Source organism: Aotus nancymaae, unplaced genomic scaffold (genome assembly GCF_030222135.1).
Source record: "Aotus nancymaae isolate 86718 unplaced genomic scaffold, 86718_ANA_hifiasm-v0.15.2.pri h1tg000046l, whole genome shotgun sequence".
NCBI classification, from domain to species: domain Eukaryota; kingdom Metazoa; phylum Chordata; class Mammalia; order Primates; family Aotidae; genus Aotus; species Aotus nancymaae.
Window position 1 is genome coordinate 30,253,726 of NW_026988460.1, and position 24,631 is coordinate 30,278,356.

A 24,631-nucleotide genomic window follows, 5' to 3' on the forward strand; every position below is an offset into this window, starting at 1 on the left:
TACCACTGTAAACTTTTCAGTGGCTGCTTTTTAAGAAAATGGCTGAAAAATTTAAAAAGACCGCATACAAATTTTAAAACAAAACAATGTTAGTTATGATAGCTTAGGCAAAATTTTGAATGGAAACTCAACCAGAATTATTGAAACATTTTAGGGTATCCTGAACTTAAAATATTTGTTTGTTGTGTGAGGATCACTAAAGTAGTGAGTAAGGCCCCTTAGTTAATTTTAGAAAAAGATACTGGAACTTTCAGGTGAAATGTAATTAGGAAAATATAAATTGGATATTTAGATGAAATATTTTCAGATTACTTAAGCAGTGCATTGTCAGAAGAAGTATCAACAGGGTTCTTTTTAAAATTAATTTTTTTTTAAATTGGGCAACACTTAATTCCATAAAATAGAATGTGTTCCCTCAATGGAGTTCTTTCATATTTAATTTTTTTTTTCTAAAAACCAAAAAGAAAAAAAGGTGAACTGAGTTTTCCAGGGTCTGAATGTCTGAGTGTGATTTGTGTGGCCCCAGGAGCGTGGACATCTCCAAAAAGACAATTATGAGCAAAGATTTCCTTAAAAATTTATATAAGAAATTTAAATTTTTTTTTTTTTTTTTTGAGACGGAGTTTCGCTCTTGTTACCCAGGCTGGAGTGCAATGGCACGATCTCGGCTCACCGCAACCTCCGCCTCCTGGGTTCAGGCAATTCTCCTGCCTCAGCCTCCTGAGTAGTTGGGATTACAGGCACGCACCACCGTTCCCAGCTAATTTTTTGTATTTTTAGTAGAGACGGGGTTTCACCATGTTGACCAGGATGGTCTCGATCTTTTGACCTCGTGATCCACCCGCCTCTGCCTCCCAAAGTGCTGGGATTACAGGCGTGAGCCACCGCGCCTGGCTAAGAAGTTTAAATTTAAAAAATTTTTTATAAGAAATTTATTTCATAGAAAAAACTTAAAATGTGTATTAGTAAAGAAAAGTGAAATCAAGAGAAACTGCTTTTAATATTTAGTATATGGCTTTCTTATATTTTTATTAACCTTTTATTGTGGAAAAATTTAAATAATGAAAAATAGAATAATATTATGAACTCTCATATCGCAATTAATGGCTAATCTTATGTTATCCGTACCTCCACCTTACCCCTCTCTCCTCTCTCTTTTTTAGTTTTTATAGAGAGATGGGCTCTTGCTGTGTTGCCCAGGCTGATCTCAAATTCCTAGGCTCACATGGTCTTCTCTCCTTGGCCTCCCAAAATGTTGGGATTACAAGCATGAACCACTAAACTTGGCCTCACATATTAATTTTTTTTTTAAACTTATTCTGGGCTTTGCACAGTGGCTCACGCCTGTAATCTCTACACTTTGGGAGACCAGGGTGGGTGAATCTCTTGAACTCAGGAGTTCAAGAACATCCTGGGAAACATGGCAAAACTCTGTCTCTACTATGATGAAAAGGAAAAAACCTTGATTTTGAAAAAATTATAGACTCACAGGAAGTGGCAAAATTAGTACAGAGTCCTATGTACCCTTCACCCAATCATCTTAATAAAGTTCTAGTAAGACATCAAAACTAGGAAGTTGTCATTAGTATATTACTGTTAACTACACTACTGAATTTACATCATTTTCACTATTTTTAAAACCTGTGCTTATTTTTGTGTATGTATAGTTCTAGTAATTTTGTCCCATATGTAAATTAACCTAACTACCAGGATGACCAAGATACACAATGCTATCCCTTTATATTCCCACCCATTCCAACACTTCTCCTTGTACCCTGGCAAACTGTTTACTAGCTATAGTTTTGTTCTTTCCAGAATGACATACTTTGTCTATGTATGTATACTTTGTATGCATACTTTGTTTAGCCATTCACTTGTTGAAGAACTTTTCGTATGTTGCAGTATTTTGTTATTATGAATAAAGAGGTTATGGAGATTTGTGTACAGGGTTTTTTGTAAATAAAAGTTTCCATATATCTGAGATAAATGCCCAAGAGTGGGATTGCTGGGTTGTATGGCAAGTACATGTTGAGTTATTTAAGAAACTCCAAACTGTTCAAAAATCAGTTGAACATAGTTTTGTTGGTCTGTTTCGGGGTTTTCTATTCTCTTCCATTGATATGTGTGTCTTTCTTCCCTCTTGTACCACACTGTCTTGATTATTATAGCTTTATAGTAAGTCTTACCAAGTAAAGTGCCTCCTCTCACTTCATTCTTCTGTCAAGATTGTTTTAGCTCTTCTGGTTTTTTTTGCCTTTCCATACAATTTTAGAATAATTACATCTGTATCTACACAAAAAATCTTGCTGGGAGTTTGATAGGAATTGAATAAAGCTATAGTTCAATTAGAGAAGTTTTTTTTTTTTTTTGTTATATGGAGGCCTTCAAGCCATGACCACAGGATATTTCTCCATTTACTTAGATCTTCCATACTATTTTGAAGCAAATTCCAGCCATCATATAGTTTTTCTTAAATGGCGTTATTGAGGTATAACTTACATACCATACAATTTACCCACTTAAACTGTACAGTTCAGTTGTTTTCAGTATATTTACAGAATTGTACAGCCATCACCATAATCAATTTTAGAACATTTTCATCATTCTATCTAGAAACTACCCATTAGCAGTGAATTTCCTTTCCCTCTTTCTCCCAGTCCCTGGCAACTACTAGTCTACTTTCAGTCTCTAGGACTTTCCCTATTCTGGACATTTCGTGTGAATGGAATAATAAAGTAGATTGTCTTTATGTCTGGCTTTAACTTAGTGTAATGTTACGTGATGTAGCATGTGTCAGCAGTTCATTCCTTTTTATTGCTGAATAGTAATCTATTATATGGACTTACCACATTTTTTTGTATCCATTCATCAGTTGTTGGGTTTCCACTTTTTTTTTTTTTTTTTTTTGGCCATTATGAATAATGCTGCTGTGAACATCCATGTGCAAGTTTTTTTTTTCTTTTCTTTTTTTTTTCCTGAGACAGAGGTTCGCTCTTACTGCCCAGGCTAGAGTGCAATGGTGTGATCTCGGCTCACCGCAACCTCTGCCTCCTGGCTTCAAGTGATTCTCCTGCCTCAGCCTCCCAAGTAGCTGGGATTACAGGCACCCATCACCACGCCCAGCTAATTTTTTGTATTTTTGGTAGAGACGGGGTTTCATCATGTTGGCCAGGCTGGTCTTGAACTCCTGACCTCAGGTAATCCAGCCACCTCGGCCTCCCAAAGTGCTGGGATTACAGGCATGAGCCACCGCGCTTGGCCCATATGCAAGTTTTTATGTGGACATTTGTTTTCATTTCTTTTGTGTATATGTGTATGTGTCTAGGAGTGAAAAATTGCTGAGTCATACGGTACCTCTATGTTTAGCCATTTGAGGAACTTCCAGACTATGTTCCAAAGCAGCTTTACCAGTTTACATTTCTATCAGCAGTATATGAGGGTTCCAGTTTCTCCATGTCTTCAGTAACACTTCATACTGTCTTTTTGATTGTAGCTATGCTGGTGGGTGTGAAGCAGTATTTCATAGTTTAATTTGCATGTCTGTTGACTAATGACGTTGAGCATCATTTCATCTGCTTATTGGCCATTTGTATATATTTTTTGGAGAAATGTCTTCAGATCTTTTGCCTGATTTTTAGTTGAGTTGTCTTTTTATTGTTGGGTTTTAAGAGTTTTTTATATGTTCTGGATATTAGACTTTTATCAGTTAGATGATTTGCAAATATTTTCTCCTTTTAACAAATTTCTAAGTGTACAGTACAATATTGTTAACTGGAAGCACAATGTTGTACAGATCTCTGGAACGTTTTCATTTCAGATAGCTTAAACAATACCCATTGAATAGCAACTGCTTTTTTTTTTTTTTTTTTTTTTTTTTAAAAAAAAGACAAGGTCTCGCTTTGTGGCCCAGGCTGGAGTACAGCAGCACAGTGATGGCCCACTGCAGTCTTGACCTCCTGGGCTTAAATGAGCCTCTCACCTCAGCTTTTTGAGTAGCTAGGACTACAGGCATCTGCCACCACTCCTGGCTAATTTTAAATTTTTGTATTATTTTTGTAGAGACTGGGTCTCATTCTGTTGCCCAGGCTGGAGTGCAATGTTGTGATCACAGCTCACTACAGTCTTGACTTCTTGGCCTCAAGCAATCCTCCCACCTTGGCCTTGCAAAGTGCTGGGATTATAGGTGTGGGCCACCACACCCAGCCTCAACTCCTCGTTTCTACCTCTTCTCATTCCCTGGCAACCATTGTTTTACTTTCTGCTTCTATGAGATTGACTACTTTATCTTAGATCCCTCATAAAAGTGGAATCATACAGTATTTGGCCTCTTGTGACTGCATTATTTCACTTATAATGTTCTTAAGGTTCATCCATGTTGTCAACATTATAGAATTTCCTTCTTTAAGGGTGAATAACGTCCCATTGTGTGTGTGTGTGTGTGTGTAGAGAGAGAGACAGATCATATTTTCTTTATTCATTCATCTGTTGATGGACATTTAGGTTGTTACCACATCTTGGCTATTGTACGTAATGCTGTAATGCAGGGGTCCCTAACATCTGGGCCATGGACCACTGTCAGTCCGAGTCCTGTTACAAATTGGGCTGCACAGCAGCAAGTGAGTGGCAGGTGAACAAGCATTATTGCCTGAGCTCTGCCTCCTGTCAAATCAGCAGTGGCGTTAGATTTTCTTAGGAGCATGAACCCTGTTGTTAACTGTGCATGTGAGGGATCTAATTTACATGCTCGTTATGAAAATCTAATGCCTGATGATCTAAGGTGAAACAGTTTCATCTTGAAAGCATCCCGTCACTCATTGAAAAATTGTCTTCCATGAAACCAGTTCCTGCTGCCAAAAAGGTTGTGACCACTGCTGTAGTGAACATGAGTGCAAATATTTCCTCAAAATCCATGGTGGTGGCTCACGCCTGTAATCCCAGCACTTGGGAGGCCAAGGCGAGTGGATCATTTGAGGTCAAGCATTTGAGACCAGCCTGGCTAACATGGTGAAATGCCGTCTCTACTAAAAATATAAAAAAATTACCCGGGTCTGGTGGCGCATGTCTGTAGTCCCCGCTACTTGGGAGGCTGAGGTGGGAGAATCACTTGAACCTGCAAGACGAAGGTTGCAATGAGCCAAGATTGTGCCATTCCACTGTAGCCTGGGTGACAGAGTAAGACTCCTTCTCAAAACAAACAAACAAAAACCTATTATCAGTTCTTTTGGACAAAGATGCAAAAGTGGGATTTCTGGAACATACAGTAGTAAATTTTTAGTTTTGTGAGGAATCTCCAAACTTTTTTTTTTAAATAGTGTCTGCACCATTGTGCATTCCTATGAACAGTGTGCAGGGTTTACAGTATCTCCATCCTTGTCAACACTTGTTATTTTTATTTTTGGATAATGGTTGTTCATACAAGTGCATGTATCTTTTTGGTACAATGATTTATTTCTTTTGGATATATACCCAGTAATGGGATTGTGGGGTCGAATAGTACCTCTGTTTTAAGTTTGTTTGTTTTTTGAGACCGGATGTGGCTCTGTCACCTGAGCTGTAGTGCAGTGGTGAGATCATAGCTCACTCCAGCCTCAAACTCCTGGACTCAAGTGATCCTCCCACCTCAGCCTCCAAAAGTGCTGGGATTGCAGCTGTGAACCACCACATCTGGCCTGTTTTAAGTTTTTTGAGAAATCTCCAAACTGTTTTCCATAGTGGCTGAACTAATTTACATTTCCACCAACAATATTTAAGTGTTCCCTTAAATAGCCATTCTTACTGGTGTGAGATGGTATCCTATTGTGATTTTGATTTGCATATTCCTGATGATTACTGATGGTAAGCATCTGCTTATATACCTTTTGGCCTTTTGTATGTTGTCCTTGAATAAATGTATTTTTAGGTCCTTTGCCCATTTAAAAGCAGCTTATTTATTTATTTATTTTTGCTATTGAGTTATAGGAGTCATTACATATTGTGGATTTTAGACTCTTAGCAGATGTATAGTTTGCAAATACTTTTTCCTATTCCATAAGTTGCTTGTTTCCTCTGTTGATTGTTCTCTTTGCTCTGCAGAAGGTTTTTAGCTTGATGTAGTCTCACTTGTCTGTTTTTGCGCTTGTTGCCTGTGCTTTTGGTGTCAAATCCTAGAAATCATGTCTATGTTTTGAAGCTTTTCTCTCATGTTCTCTTCTTGGAGTTTTACAGTTTCAGGTCTTATTAAAGTTTCTAATCTATTTTGAGTTGACTTCAATGTATGGTGTAAAATGAGGGTCAAATTTGAATTCTTTTTCATATAGCTGCCCAAATTTCCCAGTACCATTTATTGAAGAGACTGTTCTTTTACCGTTGTGAATTCTTGGCACCTTTCTTGACGATCAGTTGCCTTTGTATGCTTGGGTTTATTTCTGGGCTTTCTGTTCTGTCCTATTGGTCTGTATATCTGTTTTTATGCCAGTACCATACTGTTTTGATAGGTTTTGAAATGAGGAAGTTTGAGGTCTTTAGCTTTGTTGTTCTTTTCTCGAGATTGTTTTGGCTACATTCGGGGGCTTTTTTGGTTCTGTTTGGGTTTTAGGATTGTTTTTGTGTTCCTGTAAAAAATGGCGTTGGGATTTTCATTGAGATTGTATTGAATCTGTACATCACTGTGGGTAGTGTGGACATTTTAACATTAAGTCTTCTAATCCATGAACATGGATGTCTTTCCATTTATTTGTGTCTTTAATTTCTTTTAACAGTGCTTTGTAGTTTTCAGTGTGTTAGTGAAGTTTATTCTTAAGTATTCTTTTTGATGCTGTTGCTGTTGTATAGCGCTTTTTTTTTTTTAAATTGAGATGGGGTCTTGCTTTTTTGCCTGGGCTGGAGTGCAGTAGTGCTATCACAGCACACTGCAACCTTGATCTCCCAGGCTCAAGCAATCCTCCAGCTGCAGCCTCCCGAGTAGCTGGGACTATGGCACATGCCACCACTCCCAGCTAATTTTTGTATTTTTTTTTTGTTGGTAGAAACAAGGTCTTTCCATGTTGCCCAGGCTGGTCTCAAACTCTTGGGCTCAAACGATCCACCTGCATTTGCTGGGATTGCAGGTTTGAGCCACTGGGCCAGGATTTTAATCCATTTAATGTTTGTATATGGAATGATGAAGGTATCCAATTTCATTTTGCATGTAGATGTTCTTTGGTTCTAGCACTGGTTTGTTGAAAAGACTTCTTTCTTTATTGAATTGTCCTGGCATCAAAAAGTTGGTTGACTTAGCCTGGTGCAGTGGCACACTCCTATAGTCTCAGCTGTTTGCGAGGCTGAGATGGGAGGATCTTTGAGCCCAGGAGTTCGAGTCCAGCCTGGGCAACATCATAAGACCCCCACTTCTAAAAAAAGAATACATAAAATTTAACAAAAAAGATTGACCATAAATCTACGTATTTGTGTCTGGACTCTAAATTCTATTCCTTGATCTATATGTTTATCTTCATTCCAGTACCACAGTGTCTTGATTACTGTAGCTTTGTTAGTTTTAAAATCAGAATGTATGGATCCTCTAACTTTGTTCTTTCTCTTTAAAGATTGTTTTGGATTTTCTCTGTCCTTTGCAATTCCATATGAATTTTAGCATTAGTTTGTCCATTTCTGCAAGAAAAGGTTCTGGGGTTTTGATATGAATTGCATTGAATCAGTAGATGATTTGATGAAGTATTTTCATCTTAGCAATATGAAGTTTTTCAATCCATGAACACTAGATGTTTGTTTAGGTCTTTATTCATTTCTTACAGGGATGTTTTGTAGTTTTCAGTGTACAATTGTACTTGTTTTGTTAAATTTATTACCAAGCACTTTATTTATTTATTTTTTGCTGCTATTATAAATGTTATTTTCATAATTTTATTTTTGAATTGTTCATTGCTAGCGTATAGAAATATAACTGATTTTTGTAAACTGTTCTTGTACTTTGCATCCTTGCCGAACTTGTTTATTCTAGTAGCTTTTAGTGGATTCTGTAGGGTTTTCTGTATTTATGATCATGTCATCTGCAAATAGAGTTTTATTTTTTTCCAATATTAATGCCATTTAATTCAGTTTCTCACTTAATTTACTGTATTAGTCCATTCTCACATTGCTATAAAGCAATATCCAAGACTAGGTAATTTATAAAGGAAAGAGGTTTAATTGACTCATAGTTCCATATGGCTGGGGAGGCCTCAAGAAACTTACAAATATGGCAGAAGGCGAAGTGGGAGTAAGGACCTTTTTCACATGTTGGCAGGAGAGAGAAGTGCAAGTAGTGGAAATTCCAGATGCTTATACAACCATCACATCTGTGAGAACTCATTCACTATCACGAGAACAGCATGGGGGAACTGCCCTATGATCCAGTCATCTCTCTCCCTTGACACGTGGGGTTTACACATCCCTCCCTTGACATGTGGGGATTATAATTTGAGATCAAATTTGGGCGGGAACACAGAGCCAAACCATATCATAGTACCTCTACTACAGTGTTGAATAGAAGTAGTAGCAAGAGCAGATATCCTTGTCTTATTTCTGATCTTAGGAGGAAGCACTTATTATTTTACTTTTAAATATGATATTAGCTTTGGATTTTTCATAGATGGCCTTTATCAGGTTGAAGAAGTTTCCTTTCCTAGTTTGTTAGATGTTTTTATTGTGTAAGGGTATTGTATTTCCTCAGATGTTTTTCTTCATCTAAGATGATTTGCCAAAAATAAAGGTTTTTTGCCTTTGTTCTTTTGATGTGGTGTATTATATTGATTTTCAGATGTTAAGCCAACCTTGCATTTCTGAGATGAATCCTACAGGGTCATGCATAATCCTTTCTATGTGTTGGTAGATCTGGCTTGTTAGTATTTTGTTGAGGATTTTTGCTACTACATTTGTAAGAGCTATTGGCTTTTCATTTTCTTTTCTTGTGATGTCTTTTTCTTGTGTTGGTAATAGTAATACTGATCTTATAAAATGAGTTGAAGAATATTCTCCCCAATTTTTGGGAAGAGTTTGTGAACAGTTGGTATTAATTTTTCATTAACTGTTTGGTAGAATTCACCAGTGAAGCCATCCGAGCCTGCAGGGTTTTTTTTTTGTTTTTGTTTTTGGCAGCAGCTGGGGGGACTTTTAAATTAAGAAGTCAGTTTTATTTCATGGTTATGGGGTTATTTATATTCTCTATTTCATCTTGGTTGTGTTTTGCTAGTGTGGTTTTGAGAATTTGGTGTCAAATTTAAGAGCATAAAATTGTTTGTAGTATTCCCTTATATTCTTTTAAAATTGCTGTGGAATCTGTGCTGGTGTCCTCTGTTAAATACCTGATGTTTTCTGTCTCCTCTTTGTCTTTTGTTGTTGTTAGTTTTGCTAGAGACTTATAAACATTTTGCTTAATTGATTTTCTCTATTTTCCTCTTTTTTATTAATTTCCCCTCTTTATTATTTCCTTCCTTCTTGCTTTGGCTTCATTTTGCTCTTTTTTAGTTTCTTTTGGCAATTTGGTTACTAGTTTGAGATCTTTCCTTGTGTCTAATGTAAGCATTTAGTGCTTCTGATTGTTGTTAGCTGCATCCCATGTATTTTGATATGTGTTATGTTTTTATTTTCATTTATTTTTAATGTATATTTTAAAATTTTATTTGAGACTTCCATTTTGATCCATGGACTTTTTAGAAGTGTGTTGTTTATTCCTCTGTTTAGAGATTTTCCTGTTGTCTTCCTGTTACTGATTTCTGGTTTGAGTAAATAATGGTCAGAGAATACACTGTTACTGTTTCAGTTCTTTTAAGGTTTTTGAGGTTTGTTTTATGGCTTTGGTGAATGTTCCAGGGGCACTTGAAAAAATGTATGTTCTGCTATTATTAAGTGGAATATTCTCTATGCAAGTTAATAAGACTCTGTTGGTTGATTGTGTTGTTAATGTAGCCACTCTGCTTAAAACAGTTTATTGTTATACCTTTCCATTCTTGTGCTTTCAACTTGCTATGTTGCTCAATTTGAATTTCTTGCAAGCAACATATAATTGTGCCATTAAAAAGAAAAATCTACTCAGGCTGTTGTTACTACCACAAACACAGCTGTGCCAGAGCTGAGAGGAGATCCAGAACCCAGAGCATCCAGGCCACTGCCCCACCTCCACGTGTGTTCCATTGCTTGCCACCTGCATCCTCAGTCCTCTTCCAATAATCTGTTAAAACATAATGGATTACTATGAAGTTCTAGGTGTGCAGAGACATACTTCACCCAAGGATATTAAAAAAGCATATTGGAAACTGGCACTGATGTGGCACCCAGATTAAATTCCTGAGAATAAAGAAGAAGCAGAGAGAAAATTCAAACAAGTGGCTGAGGCATGTGAGGTGCTGTAAGATGCTAAAAGATGGTACATCTATGACAGATGTGGCAAAGAAGGATTAAATGGTGGAAGAGGAGGTGGAAGTCATTCCATTTGAGTTTGGTTTCACATTCTGTAACCCATATGATATCTTCAGGGAATTTTCTGGTGGAAGGGACCCATTTTCATTTGACTTCTTTGAAGACCCCCTTGAGGACTTTTTTTGGAATCAAAGGGGTCCCTGAGGAGGCCAAGGGACAGAGTCATTTTTTTCTACATTCAGTGGATTTCCATCTTTTGGAATTGGATTTTCTTCTTTTGATACAAGATTTATTTCATTCAGGTCACTAGGTCATGGGGGCTTCACTTCATTCTCTTCCGTGTCATTTGGTGGTAGTGGGATGGGCAACTCCAAATTGATATCAGCTTCTACTAAAATGGCTAATGACAGAAAAATCACTACAAAGAGAATTGTTGAGAATGGTCAAGAAAGAATAGAATTTGAAGAACATGGCCAGTTAAAGTCCTTAATGATACATGGTAAGGAGCAGCTGCTGTACATGGGTAACAAGTAATTCCGTGCATACATTCAACAGAAATGTTAAACTATATCAAGCACCATTTGAGGATTAGCAGGAACTTTTTTTTTTGAACATTTCAAATGAACTCAACTTTCAGTAATTATACCAAATCTAAACTATTTATAAACAGCTCAACAGAGCCCCCATTTGTTGTGGACTTTTGAGTTTATTATTGAGACCACGTAATAGGACTGTTTTTTTTAAAATTGTCTTTAAAATTGTAAATCTCTGTATGTACTTTGCGTTTTTATTTAAGTGTACTCCAAGGTGAACCTTGACACTTTAGTGGTAGGAAAAGATTGCACACTAAAAAACAAACAAACAAACAAAAACCACACATATAAAAGCATGGATCTGCATTTCCATTGTGGTTTAAAATGTGAGCCATGTGGTGTTAGCCTGCTCCAAAGTTAACATTGCCAGGATGAATCTTCTACAGAAATAGTTACACTTCTGGTTTAATATAAATTAAGAATTTTTCTGGTAGTGCATGATTTTTTTCCCTTGTATTCCTGCAGATTACTAGAACCTTTATTTAGGATTCCATCTTGACTTATTTATAATGTTGTTTTGAGTCTATCTCTTGGTTTTGTAATGGCTGTTTTGGTTATTGTAATATGCATACGTGACTTAGTCTGTGGTATCAACGTTTATACTTCAACAGAAGTGTGGAAAGCTCACTTTAATTTACCTTTCACTTTCTCCAATTTGAAATATAATTGTCTTCGGTATCAGATAGTGTTATAACTTTTGTTTAAATCATGAAATACTATTTATAAAACTAACAAAGAAAAAGATAGTCTTGTTTATACCTCTTTCCGTTCTTTCTTCTTTTGATATTTCATCATTCCTTTAAAAAAATCATTTTCTTTATGTTTAGGAAATTTTCTTTAGCCATTCTTTATGGATTGGTGTGCTAGAGACATTTTTTTTTTAACTTTTCTTCTTTTGAGAATGTACTTTTATTTCCTCATTATTTTGGAAGGGCAGTTTCACTGGATATAGAATTCCCAGTTGGCAATTGTCTTTTTTCCAATATTTGAAAAATACTGTGCCACTTTTATTTTTGGCCTCTGTGGTTTGAGATGAGAAATCTGGTGTCATTTGAATTGGCGTTCCCTTATGGGTAATGTGTCGTTTCTCTCAGGCTGGTTTCAAGTTGTTTTTATTTTATTTTATTTTATTTTTTGTCTTTAGGTTTTGAATGTTTAATTATGCTGTGTTAGTGTAAATTTCATTAGGTTTATTCTCTTTGGATTTGCTTAGCTATTTGGATCTGCAAGTTAGTGTTCCTTCAATTTGAGAATGTTTCAGTCATCATTTCTTCAAGTAGTGTTTGAGCCCCACTCCCTTTCTTCCTTCTTTATGAGACTTTGATGGTGTGAATGTTGGATCTTTTTTGGTTTTTGGCCCTGTAGTTTCCTAAAGCTATTACTTTTTTCAATTTACTTTCCTCTCTTGTTCACATTGGGTGAAGGTCAACAAGAGAGGGAAGTTAATTGAAAAAAGTATTCTCTTCCCTGTCATTTTCTTTCTTTTTTTTTTTTATTTCCTCTGAAACAGAGTGTGACTCGGTTACCCAGGCTGGAGTTAGTGGCACAATTTTGGCTCACTGCAGCCTCCACCTCCCAGGCTCAAGACATCTTCCTACCTTAGCATCCTGAGTAGCTGGGACTACAGGTGTAAGCCACCATGCCTGTCTAATTTTTATATTTTTTGTAGAGACGGGATTTCACTCTGTTGCCCAGGATGGTGTTGAACTCCTGAGCTCAAGTGATCTACCTGCCTTGACTTTCTGAACTGCTGGGATTACAGGCATGAGCCACCATGCCCTGCCCATCTCTATGTTTTAATTGAGCCCCTTTTAAAAATTTATTGTACTTTTTAGTTCTCTTAATTTTTTCTTCTTATTTATTTAATTTAATTTTGTTGTTGTTGGCAGGAGTGCAGTGGTGTGATCACAGCTCACTGCCGCTTTGATCTCCCAGGCTCAAGTGATCTTCATAATTTAGCCTGGTGAGTAGTTGGGACTACAGGCATGTGCCACCATGCCCAGTTAATTTGTAAAAATTTTTTGTAGAGATGGGGTCTCACTGTGTTGCCCACGCTGGGCTCACCCTCCTTAGCAGAAGTGATCCTCCTGCTTCATCTTCCCAAAGTGCTGAGATTACAGGTGTGAGCTACTGCAGCTGGCTTTGCTGCTTTTTTTTTCTTTTTTTTTTTTTGAGACGGAGTTTCTCACTGTCACTCAGCTGGAGTACAGTGGCGCAGTCTCGGCTCACTGCAACCTCTGCTGCCCAGGTTCAAGTGATTCTCCTGCCTCAGCCTCCTGAGTAGCCAGGACTACAGGTGCATGCCACCACGCCCAGCTAATTTTTGTATTTTTGGTAGAAATGGGGTTTCACCAAATTGACCAGAATGGTCTCAATCTTCTAACCTCTTGATCTGCCTGCCCCAGCCTCCCAAAGTTTTGTGATTACAGGTATGAGCCACTGCACCTGGCCTTTTTTTTTTCTTTTTCTGTAGTGGGTATCTGAAGACTATGCTTCTTTTTTATAACTTCTGTTTCTTTGCTGAGATTTTCCATTTTTCACTTGTTTCTGGGTAATACATAATTGCTAAAACATTTTTGTTATGGCTGTTTGTGGTTTTTTCACTTGTTGCAGTAGAATTTGTTAATATATTGTTGAAACTTTGGCTTTAAAATTCTTGTCAGATTCCAACATCGGATTTATCTCTATTTTGACATTGGTTGATTGTCTTTTCTCATTTATGGTGTGATTATCTTAGGTGTGTTTTGTTATATCATGAACATTTTATCTGTTATCTTAGGTGGCTCTGGGCCCTATTTAAATTTTTATTTTAGGTGTGGGCTGTGGTTCCAGTGGCAGTTTAATTTTTAGAGACTTTGCAGTCTACTTGGTTTGTTTGATCCTACTGGAGCTCCCACTGGGAGGGGTTTCCTCATGCTGGGTTTCTGATTGTCTACAGATGGGAGAGGATTATGGAGGGACCCACGTACTGGTCTCTTCTTTCTTTTCTCCCCTGTCCTGGTACCTTTGGGCAAGTGAAGAGGTTCTTCACCCAACCTGAGCCACTTCTTATCGCTGGGTCCCTGAATTTCACCTACTTGCCTCTGTATCTCTAGGTGGAAAACAGTCTCAGGCCAAGTAGGGAACAAGAGTGCTTCCTGTGGTCTTTATTGTCATTTGGGCTTCCAGTTGATCTCCTCCTCCTGGTATTTTCAGGACAACATCAGAGAGTTGTTGCCATTTGTTTTGGGAGAGGAAAGTGACTATCTGAGCTGCTTTCTGTTGCTAGATTGGTGCTTGGGAAATGCCAGGTCTGAGTTGTCTTCTTCTGTTGGGTGTGAGGACATGAAACACTCTGCAGCTCTTTTGTTTCTCCAGTCCTGGGGTCTCAGATTGGTTTACTGCCTTTTTACCACCTTTGGATTTTCCTTTACATGTCAATGGTTTACAGTTGTGCTTCCTGAGCAGGGGCAGCAGGAGAGCAGACCTAGGCCATTTTATCTGAACTGGAAGTTGAAGTCCCTGTATCATCTCAGTCTGGGGGGCTATTTCAGCATTGAAAATAATGGTATATAATTATGTGCTTTGTGAACTTAAAATTAATTTTTAATTTTTGTGGATACATAGAGGTTATATATATTTATGGGGTACATGAAATAGTTGATACAGGCATGCAATGCATAATAATCGCATCATGGAAAATGAGATATCCATCTCCTCAAGCATTTATACTTTGTGTTACAAACAATCCAATTATATTATTTTAGTTATTTTAAAATGTAAAGCCTTGTATATTTCTAAGCATTATATAAAATCTGTGCTTCACTTATAAACTACGCTGTCTGACTCTCAGTAAGTTTTTGTGAGGTCAGTCATATCCAGCTGAAGATGTTGTTAGGGAATAGATGCATACTATTTTACTGTGCATCTACCCATAAATAGAATTTTGTTATTCAGTTAATTAAAATGAGTTTTTGAATTCTGAGCATTTTCTTCAAAGATGTGTTTAATAGATTTTATTTGTATTTAAGATGTTTAAACTATTCCTGTAATGCATGTTACTGCATTTTAGTACTCTTGAACATTTTTCAAAAAAAGACCGAAAATCTTGTATTATGCAACTGATTTATTCTAATTAATAGATTGAAATAGAAATACCATTTGACCTAGCAATCCCATTACTGGATATATACCCAAAGGATTATAAAACATTCTGTTATAAAGACACATGCACACGTACATTTATTGTGGCACTGTTTACAATAGCAAAGACTTGGAACCAACGCAAATGCCCATCAATGATAGACTGGATAGAGAAAATGTGGCACATAAACACCATGGAATACTATGCAGCAATAAAAAGGATGAGTTCATGTCCTTTGCAGAGGCGTGGCTGAATCTGGAAACCATCATTCTCAGCAAACTGACACAAGAGCAGAAAACCAAATACTGCATGTTCTCACTCATAGTGGGTGTTGAACAATGAGAACACATGGACACAGGGAGGGGAACATCACACACCAGGGCCTGTCGGAGGGTCGGGGGGCTAGGGGAGGGATAGCAGGGGGTGGGGGGATTGGGGAGGGATAACATTAGGAGAAATACCTAATGTAGATGACAGGGGGATGGATGCAGCAAACCACCATGGCATATCTCTACCTATGTAACAAACCTGCACAATCTGCACATGTACCCCAGAACTTAAAAGTATAATTAAAAATATATATGTAGTATTTATTATTTTTATAAAAATATAAATATATTTATTATTTATGTTACATAAAAAATACATATGTATGAAAAAAACCAAAACCAAAAAGATAACTGACATTTGTTACTGGTCAGAGTCAAATAAATATATTGGCCATTTTGAAAAAAAAAAAGAAAAGGGTAAGATAAATTGTTTTGCTTTTACATTGCCTAGTTTTCTAATGGAGGTTCACACCTGTAATGTCAGCAACTTGGGGAGCTGAGGTGGGAGGATCACGTGTGGTCAGGCGTTTGAGACCCGCCTGGGGAAATGTAGTGAGACCCCATCACTAAGAACAACAACAACAAAAGAATCACTGGTCTCCTTTGCAGCTACTTCTTAGTATTCTGTAATTAATTTTTATGGCAAATCTCAGTTTCCTAATCAGATTAAAAACTATTCCCTTAGCTCAGGGACTGTATGATTTCTTTTATGTTTAGGCACACTTCTACATTGTGTTCAGAGAAGAGGTGTGCCTAAACATAAAAGAAATCATACATTCATTCCCTAGTGTATTTACACTGGAAATACAGTATTTACACTAGGGACTGTGTATTTCTGGGCATGTATTCTAGGCAGAGTATATCAGATTGGTTCTGGCATTGAATAAGGTGAAAAGTATCATTGAAATAGTGTAATTCTGGGCATGTATTCTAGGCAGAGTAGATCAGATTGGTTCTGGCATCGAATAAGGTGAAAAGTATCAAAAGATGGACTGGAAATGGAGTATGCCTTTTTGTGTCCAACTTACAAGTTTTTAAATTACCATATTTAATTATATTTCCTACTAAAACCAGTAATTCCAGTTCCTTCTTGTTTTCTTTGACTTGTAATAGTATTTTTTTTTTTTTTTTTTGAGACAGTCTCGCTTTGTTGTCCAGTCTGGATGGAGTGCAGTGGCATGATGTTGGTTCACTGCAGCCTTTGCCTCCCAGGCTGAAGCCATTCTTGTGCCTCAGCCTCTGGAGTATCTGGGATTACAGGTGTGTATCACCATGCCCAGATAATTACTTGTAATAGTATTTTAACATGTTTTTGTTCACAAAGAATTGACACTTTAAAAATCAAAGTTAAGTGAAGTGTTAAACTTTAATTTTTAAATGGACATTTCTATATTCTTTCTAGAATTCCCTTCATTATTACGTTACAATAATTTTATGTAATAAAAGGGATGAGTTTTCTGATTATATACATATGTACCTATCATTGTAGATACAGGATTTTTTTTCAAAATTTATGTCTATTGGTATTACATTTAACTTTGAAGATGTTTACTTTTTTTCTGACTCCTAGAAGATTGCTGAGAGTAATGTTAAATATATCTTAATTTGAAAATGATTTTTCCTGTGGTGTTAGGTTAGAGTAGACATTTATTAGGTGGTGGAGGATCTGGTGGATGGCTTTTTTTTTTTTTTTTTTTGAATGAGGGTCTCATTCTGTTGCTCAGGCTGGAGTGCAGTGGTGCAATCCTAGCTCACTGTAGCCTCAAACTCCTGGGCTCAAGTGTTCCTCACACCTCAGCCTCCCTAGTGTCTGGGTAGCCGGCATTAATTAGCCATGCTTGGCTAATTTTTTAAAAAAACTATTTTTTGTAGAGTCTCACTATGTTGCCCAAGCTGATCTAAAATTCCTGGACTTAAGTGATCCTCCCACCTCAGCCTCCCAGAGTGTTGGGATTATAGGCATGAACTGCTCTGCCCAGCCTTGGTTGAAGTCTTTGTCTTGCCACTGAGATGGTGTGTTATCTTGGGTACTTAACCTCTTGAACCTGTTTTATCATCTAAAGAACTGAGACAAACGATAATACTTGTCCAGGTAGTTGTGTGTGAGTGTTCAGGGGTTGAGGAATGAAATATCACATGTGAAAGCTCTTTGTAAACTCTGAAGTACTTTATCAGCATATGGTTGTATCATCTTTGGGAAGATTGTTTCAAAATTTGCCTGGGTGATCTTGATTGTTATAGTAGAAAGTTACGTACTATGCCCAGGAGTTTGAGGTTGCAGTGAGCCAAGATTGCACCACTGCACTCCAGCCTGAGCACCAGTATCATGATTATTTACAAAATTAATGTTTATTCAGTAAAAATTTATGTAAAAATGCCAGGCACGGTGGCTCATGCCTGTAATCCCAGCACTTTGGGAAGCCGAGGTGGGTGGATCATCAGGCTGAGAGATTGAGACCATCCTGGCCAACCTGTTGAAACCCCATCTCTATTAAAAATACAAAAGTTAGCTGGATGTGGTGGTGCACGCCTGTAGTCCCAGCTACTCAGGAGGCTGAGGCAGGACAATCGCTTGCACCCGGTGGAGGTTGCAGAAAGCTGAGATGGCGCCACTGCACTCCAGCCTGCTGATAGAATGAGACTCTGCCTGAAAAAAAAAAAAAAAAAAAAAAACTTTATGTAAAAATTAAACAGCTTTTCCTTAAGGTTGGTGGCTTACTAACCTTAAAAACTAATTTACATTATCTGGGGAAGGATTGCATAGTTGCTTGTTAGTGCAGCATCCTCACTGTGATAGGGTTAGTTTTGGCATGGTTCTTCTAAAAGCAGGTGATTTAGATTTAAAGGTTCTATCTCTTTAGTGGTTTATAGTCTAAAGTTTATTAAAAAATGCTTTTGTGTTTTCTGATGTGGATGGACAGTTTCTTCTTCAACAAATGTTTATTGATTAGTTGATTTGAAAAGGTCAAAAGCAGGTGAAAATTTTCACTTGATGGCTTTATTTTACTTTGCTCAGCCAACTTCTGTGTATCTGAGTGCTCCTTTGTAGGATTTTTTTTCTCAGCTAAGTGCAATAACTACACTAATTGTAAAGTTTTAAAGATTTTGGCTTGCTTTTTTTGTGTGTGAGAGTAGAAATGGAAAATGGTTTAAGAAAGGTGATTTTTGGGGTGGTTAGTTTGAATTTATTCAGCTATTATTCCTCCTTGGGATAGATATGGTTATGAAAAACATACTATTAGGCTATTCAGATATTATTTAGTTAAAAATATATAAATTATACCTCCTTAGAGGGAATCTTAATAACTTGAATTTTCAAAGAAATTATTATAAATTTAAAGAACACATATGTCCGTTCTTTGCATTGTCACTATAGAGATTCAAGCCAAATTCACAGACATCTCTTGCCTGGAACAAATTTTTATTCTTTTTAAACATCATTCAGAAAGCCTCATTAAATCATAAAAGTACAACTAATTTAAAAATATAACTTGACTAATATAATGTGTTAAATATGCTCTAGTTAAAAGATGCTAAAGGACTGTAAGCATTTTTAGTTTGAGATTTTATGCCATGTGTGCTGTAATTTTTTGCTTTGGGCTTTTGATTATATTTAAAGGGCAGAGGTAGCCTTTTTATTTGGTAGTGCTCATGGGAGCATAAATAGTTAAAAATGTGTAGGCATTACACATTTCAGTGAAACTTTAAAAGTGAATTTTTAGAAAGATAACCTCAATTAACCAACAACTATGTTCTTTATCAATGAATAGCTTTTCTGGGATGATCATACTTAGGAGTAACATTAAGGTTTTATTTATTGCCTTAGAAATTTATATTCTTGACAGAATTTTTGTGGGAGTTTCTTCTAACACATCTTTTATCTGGATCTTGCTACGTTAATTCATAAAGCTTCATCTTTAGCAATCTTACTTTTCTAGGCAAAGATGACAGTTAAAACATAATTTGGTGGGCTAAAAGTATACTCTGCAAACAACATAAAGATATACTTTGAAAATACTGTATCAGTGGAAACTGTCTACATGAAATGTGAAATATTTGAAAACATGAAATGTGAAATATTTGAAAATACAGAAGAAGCTCTTCCTATCTGTTGCAATATACATGCTGTTTTTATAGCTTTTCTGAGAGGCTTACTTCTGAAATTTGTTATAAGCATTATTTCTAAACAAAGAATGGAAATTAAGTTAGATTGGACAAACCTTTATGTTGCTAAGAATTACCATGGCGCATTTGATAGAGTGTTTCATAAAGTTTATAGTAGACTTATCAGTAGGTTGAATCTCTTTATTGTTAAGACAGTCAGGTCTTTTTCTGGAAAGTCTAAGGGTAATGTAATGTTGTCATACCCCACTTAGGCTGGTTTTCAGACCAAGTTTTATCATTTTATTAGGTTAATGTGACCTTGGGTGACTTTTCTACATGTTTTGTTATCTATGATTCCATAATTAGAGAGTGTTACATGGTGGTTAAGCTTCTAGAGCCTGACTTCCTGGAGTGAAATTCCAGTTTTACTAATAATTAAAAAAATACTGTGTTCGTTAATGTACAAGGCACCGTTTTAGGCACTTGCAATATATCAGTGAATAAAACAGACAAAATTCTTTCTCTTTTGGAGCTAATCATTGGAGGAAAAACATGATTAAGTTGGTTGTATAATATGTTAAGAGGAGGGCAGTGCTGTGCAAAAATGTATAATGGAATGAAAGGGGGATTGGTAGGTGTAAGTGGTGGGATGTTGCAATTTTAAATGGTGTGGCTGGAAGAGGGCTCAGTAACAAGACTTGAGCAAGACTTGAAGTAGGTAAAGGATTTAGTTACAAGGATCTCTCAAGGAAGAGTGTTCTAGACAGAGAAACAGCCAGTGCAGTAGATTCTGCTGCATGCTGGAGATTCTGGGAAAATACGGAGGTCAGGTCACTGCAGCTGGAGTGGAGTGAACAAGGGGGAGAGTATAGAAAATGAGGTCTGAAAGATAAGGGGGTGGTGGTGGTGGCGGTGGTTGCTGATGGGTGGGGGATAAGCACAACAGTGTGTGTAAGGCCTTGTAGACCCTTATAAGGAGTTCGGTTCTGCTACTTACTAGTTTTGTATTCTTTGGTAAATTATATAACCTTTTAGTTTTCTCATCTGAAAAATGAGATGAGAAAATAGCAGTCTCACAGATTTGTTGTTTTAAGTGAGTTAATACCTGTAGTGTCCTAGGAACACTACTGCGCATAGTCCAAAGTGTATATTCATTGCATTCTTACATGTGGAATCAACATTAAGAGATCACCTTCTTCCTTTTCTTTTCTTGAAAAGTAGCAAAGGGAGAGTTAATTGCTCCCTGCTTTGACTTTTCTATGATAAATTGCTTATGCTTCTAATTATATCACTTATATTACCATTTTTATCACAAATATTTACTGTATCTGTGCTTATCATCCTTGCTAAATTATGAACTCCTTTGGACAGAGACCAGGTTATTTTATTGTGTCTTAAGAATCTTAATGTGTTTTAAATATATATCATGTGATTAAAAAAAAGTTGACTGAATTAATGACAGAAATGTTGGCTTAATTAATTGGACCACCTGCTAATAAGTATATTGGAACATTGCCAGTCTATCAAAACTAAGTAATGGAAAGGTGGTAGCTAACGGTCTTTGTAAAATATTTATGTATTTTATTTCTGTGTCATAATTATTTAAATTTGTATTAGCAGAAAATTTCCTTAAGTATTATGTAGGTATAAAAGTTTGTACCATGTAAAATAAGAAGTCTTTATGTATATTATTGTATATCTATTAACATTTGCTGTCATTGGTTGATAAAAAACAAATGCCATCTTGATTGATAGCACAGATATAATAAAACTCCTGCCTTAAAATACAATCCCTACTTACAGTGGTTTGATTTAGGATTTTTTGACTTTATAATGATGCAGAAGGTATATACATTTATCGATAGTCATAAACTTGTGGCTTATTGGGGCATAACCTCATTGTAAGTCAAGGAGCATCTGTGTGTTTTTAGTCTTAATCTGTTTATATCTGCTGAAGTGTTTATAATCAAAGATTATTTAGCCAGCAAAACTTTAAAAGAAATTGCTAAGCAGCAATATCCACTGACTGCTGAAATGGGGGAGTAGGGCAAGGAAGGAGGAAGATCTTAACTGACTGCTGGGTGAATGTCCAAGTAATTTTATATCTGCTTTTGTATTTGCATTGTTTTAGTTTCCAACTTAGTAGGGTCTCTTCTCCCCGTTCTTGGTTGAGAGGAGTAGAAGAGGAGAAAGAGGGATAGAGGCTTGAAGAAGAAATGAAATGAGTAGATGATACTAAATGAATTAGGGTTCCAGAGACAGACTATGTGGCAGGTGACTTGGGGGAAATTGTTGGTTTACATGGTAGAGGAATGGTTGTGTGGGAAAGACATTTCAGAATTTCTGTTTATAGATTTATACTTTGAGGTTATATTATTTTGTGTGTATGCATGTTTCCTTTTCCTTCTTGCTTCACTATTTTATTTTTGTTTTCCTTTTGCATATCTAAGTTATATTCTTTGATGTATGACAGCAGTAATTTAGTGCTTTCAATAAAAAGTGATGCAAGAAGGTGAGTATTCTTTTTGTGAAAATATTTTCAACTGAATATTAAGATTTCAAAGACATTTTTCCAGTCTGCAGATGTTACTATCTCATGATGAGATATGTAATAATATTCTGATTGTGGAGTAGATACATCACATCAACTTTTAAAAAGACTCATAATGTTAAAATATATAATTTGAAGACTTTTTTCCCCTGTATATAGGCTTTGCAGTGTCAGTTTTGTTCTTGTAATTAGCAATTCTAAAAGTTGAATATAGTAATGCATGTAGCAATATATGTACAGAATATATAATATTCTAATAGAATAGTGAACAGTATTGAAATGCAGATACAGTTAAAAGAAGAACTTTAGACCAATTAAATTTATTAGAGTGTATCTGTGCAAAGAACTATTCATAAATTGGGCAACACTCTGAACCAGAAGAGGTTTGAAGAGCTCCACCCAGCAACATGGGCAGGCAGTATTTATACACAGAAAAAGCAAGTGACGAGCAGAACTAACTTGATTAGTTATTACTTGGCATTTGCCTTATATGGACATAGTCTTATCAGGTGGCAGTCTGTGATTGGCTGAGGCTTGGCTACTGTGATTTGCTGAGACTCAGCTACTTGTTACAAGAATTTACTCTTAAATTGGGTAGTTTATTTAAATAGTAAGTTAGGTTTAGATTGCTACCTAGGGAGGCACCTTTAGACCTAATTTAATTTAACATAATTTTGCTTTACCCATTTTTAATGGTGTCTAACATAGTAATACAGTTTTATAAAGCTTTTATTATCCTTTTGGTACTATTGCTATAGAGGTATGTACTTAAAATAACTTTGCATAATTGAGAGGAATGACATATATATGCTTTTGAATGCTTGTCTACAAAATGTTGAGGCAGGCAATTAGGAGCTTAGTAGAAATAAAGTATTTTAAAATAGATGTTTTTTGTTTAAAACTAGCTCAATAACAAAGCTACTGACTAGCTAAGGACTGGAAAACGCTAAATTATCAAAAAGGCTGTACTGTTTGTAGTTCCTTGATAAAGTATATATAAATACAAGTTTGAATTGATGTACTTGGTTATTTTCTAGAGATTTTCAATTTCTAGAAAATATTTTGCTTTTACATTTATGGCTTTTATTGATGTACAAGGTATTTATAGATCCCTAAACATGTATTAGGACTGTTACATAAAATGCTTTATCTGTTGTTTCTGAATGAAATAATATTTGGCTTGTTCTTTGTTTCTGATAATTCAATTTTCAGTCTTCATTATCTTCATTTAAGGTAATGAATTAAAAAATCCAGTTACATGAATAAAATGATCTGTGGTTGGTTATCAATGCAATACCAACTGAGAGTGTTAGTTTTCTGTATTAGTCACGGCTAAAAGGTTGATTATAGCATGATGTTTCAAAAATATTTATGGACCATTTTAGCATTATTAAATACCTTTTGCTTTGAAATTTTAAAATGCTTGTTGTTTATATTTTCAAAAACTGCATCCTTAATATATTTAGATTTTTCAGCTGAGGGAAATATTACTGTAGAGCTTATCAAGAAATATTGCTGTTTGAGTGATGGAGAGTATCAAAATATGATTTTAATGAAACACATTTGTGCTTTCCTTCCTATTTTAGGATATTTAAGATAATTGTCAAGGTTATTGTCCTGACTTCAAAGAAATCTTAGTCCTTCACTAGAAGTTAAGTTTGAAAAAGTCCAGTTTGTGTGTGAGTCATTGTTGTGATATCATTCCGCATTGATGGGTCATTGCACTCGGACTAAGTGTTAGTTGTTACTAATTTTATTTACTCTAACGGTATCTACCATGGAAGGAATTTTGTTAGATTTAGCACACTTAAATACAACAGTTTTATCTGACTTTAAGACTGTGTTTAATCCTGATTCTTTTGGGGGATAACGTGTATTTGTGGACTTTTGCAGGATAGCGGGAGGAATCAGCAGCTTGGAAATTCAAGCAAGTGATCTGGCGGGATGGCCATTTGCCTGACGTATTTTATGGAGGTAATTCGGCATTGTTTGACTCAATCTTTAATTTTTACCTGTGGTAGATGCGCATGTTACTACACATACTTACAATAACTGTTGGATATAAGTGTGCATTTACTAGCCAATCCCTTTTCCTTTTATACTCATATAAATAACATATCACTATTATAAATATTATAAATAATATGTAGATATGGATATATGTACATTGAAAAGAACATTATTAATTTTATAAGATGAAGTTCATTATCTTCTCTCAAGATTACTTGCATATCTTCTTTTAGGCTTCATTTCCTTTATGTTAGGAAGATAAATGATCTTCTCCTTTCTGGTTGGCCTATGATGGTGCATATATTAAACATATGCCTTTATCTTTCACACAACACGAAAGAAAATATCTAATAGTTTTCAAGGAGTTTACATATCTGTTGGTGGCACATACTCATATCAATTATTAATGATCATAAAAATTATTCTATTTGTTGTATTTTTAAATGTGACAGGGTCTTGGTTATGTTGCCCAGGCTAGTCCTGAACTCCTGAGCTCAAGTAGTCTCCCTGCCTCAGCCTCCCAAGGTGCTGGGATTACAGGTGTGAGCCA

General features: G+C 36.0%; 1 protein-coding gene and 1 pseudogene across 4 annotated transcripts in view; both read left to right on the forward strand.

Moving 5' to 3' along the window:
* The window catches only part of ZNF148 (zinc finger protein 148), a 154,149-nt gene that overhangs the window by 21,330 nt on the left and 108,188 nt on the right, over positions 1-24,631 (forward strand). For all 4 annotated transcript variants that reach the window (XM_021673987.2, XM_012473870.2, XM_012473871.3 and 1 more), the window contains one exon: positions 23,965-24,045. The gene's annotated coding sequence lies outside the window, so the exon portion shown is untranslated. The remainder of the gene's footprint in view (positions 1-23,964; positions 24,046-24,631) is intronic.
* Positions 9,647-11,075, forward strand: LOC105731917 (dnaJ homolog subfamily B member 6-like; annotated as a pseudogene).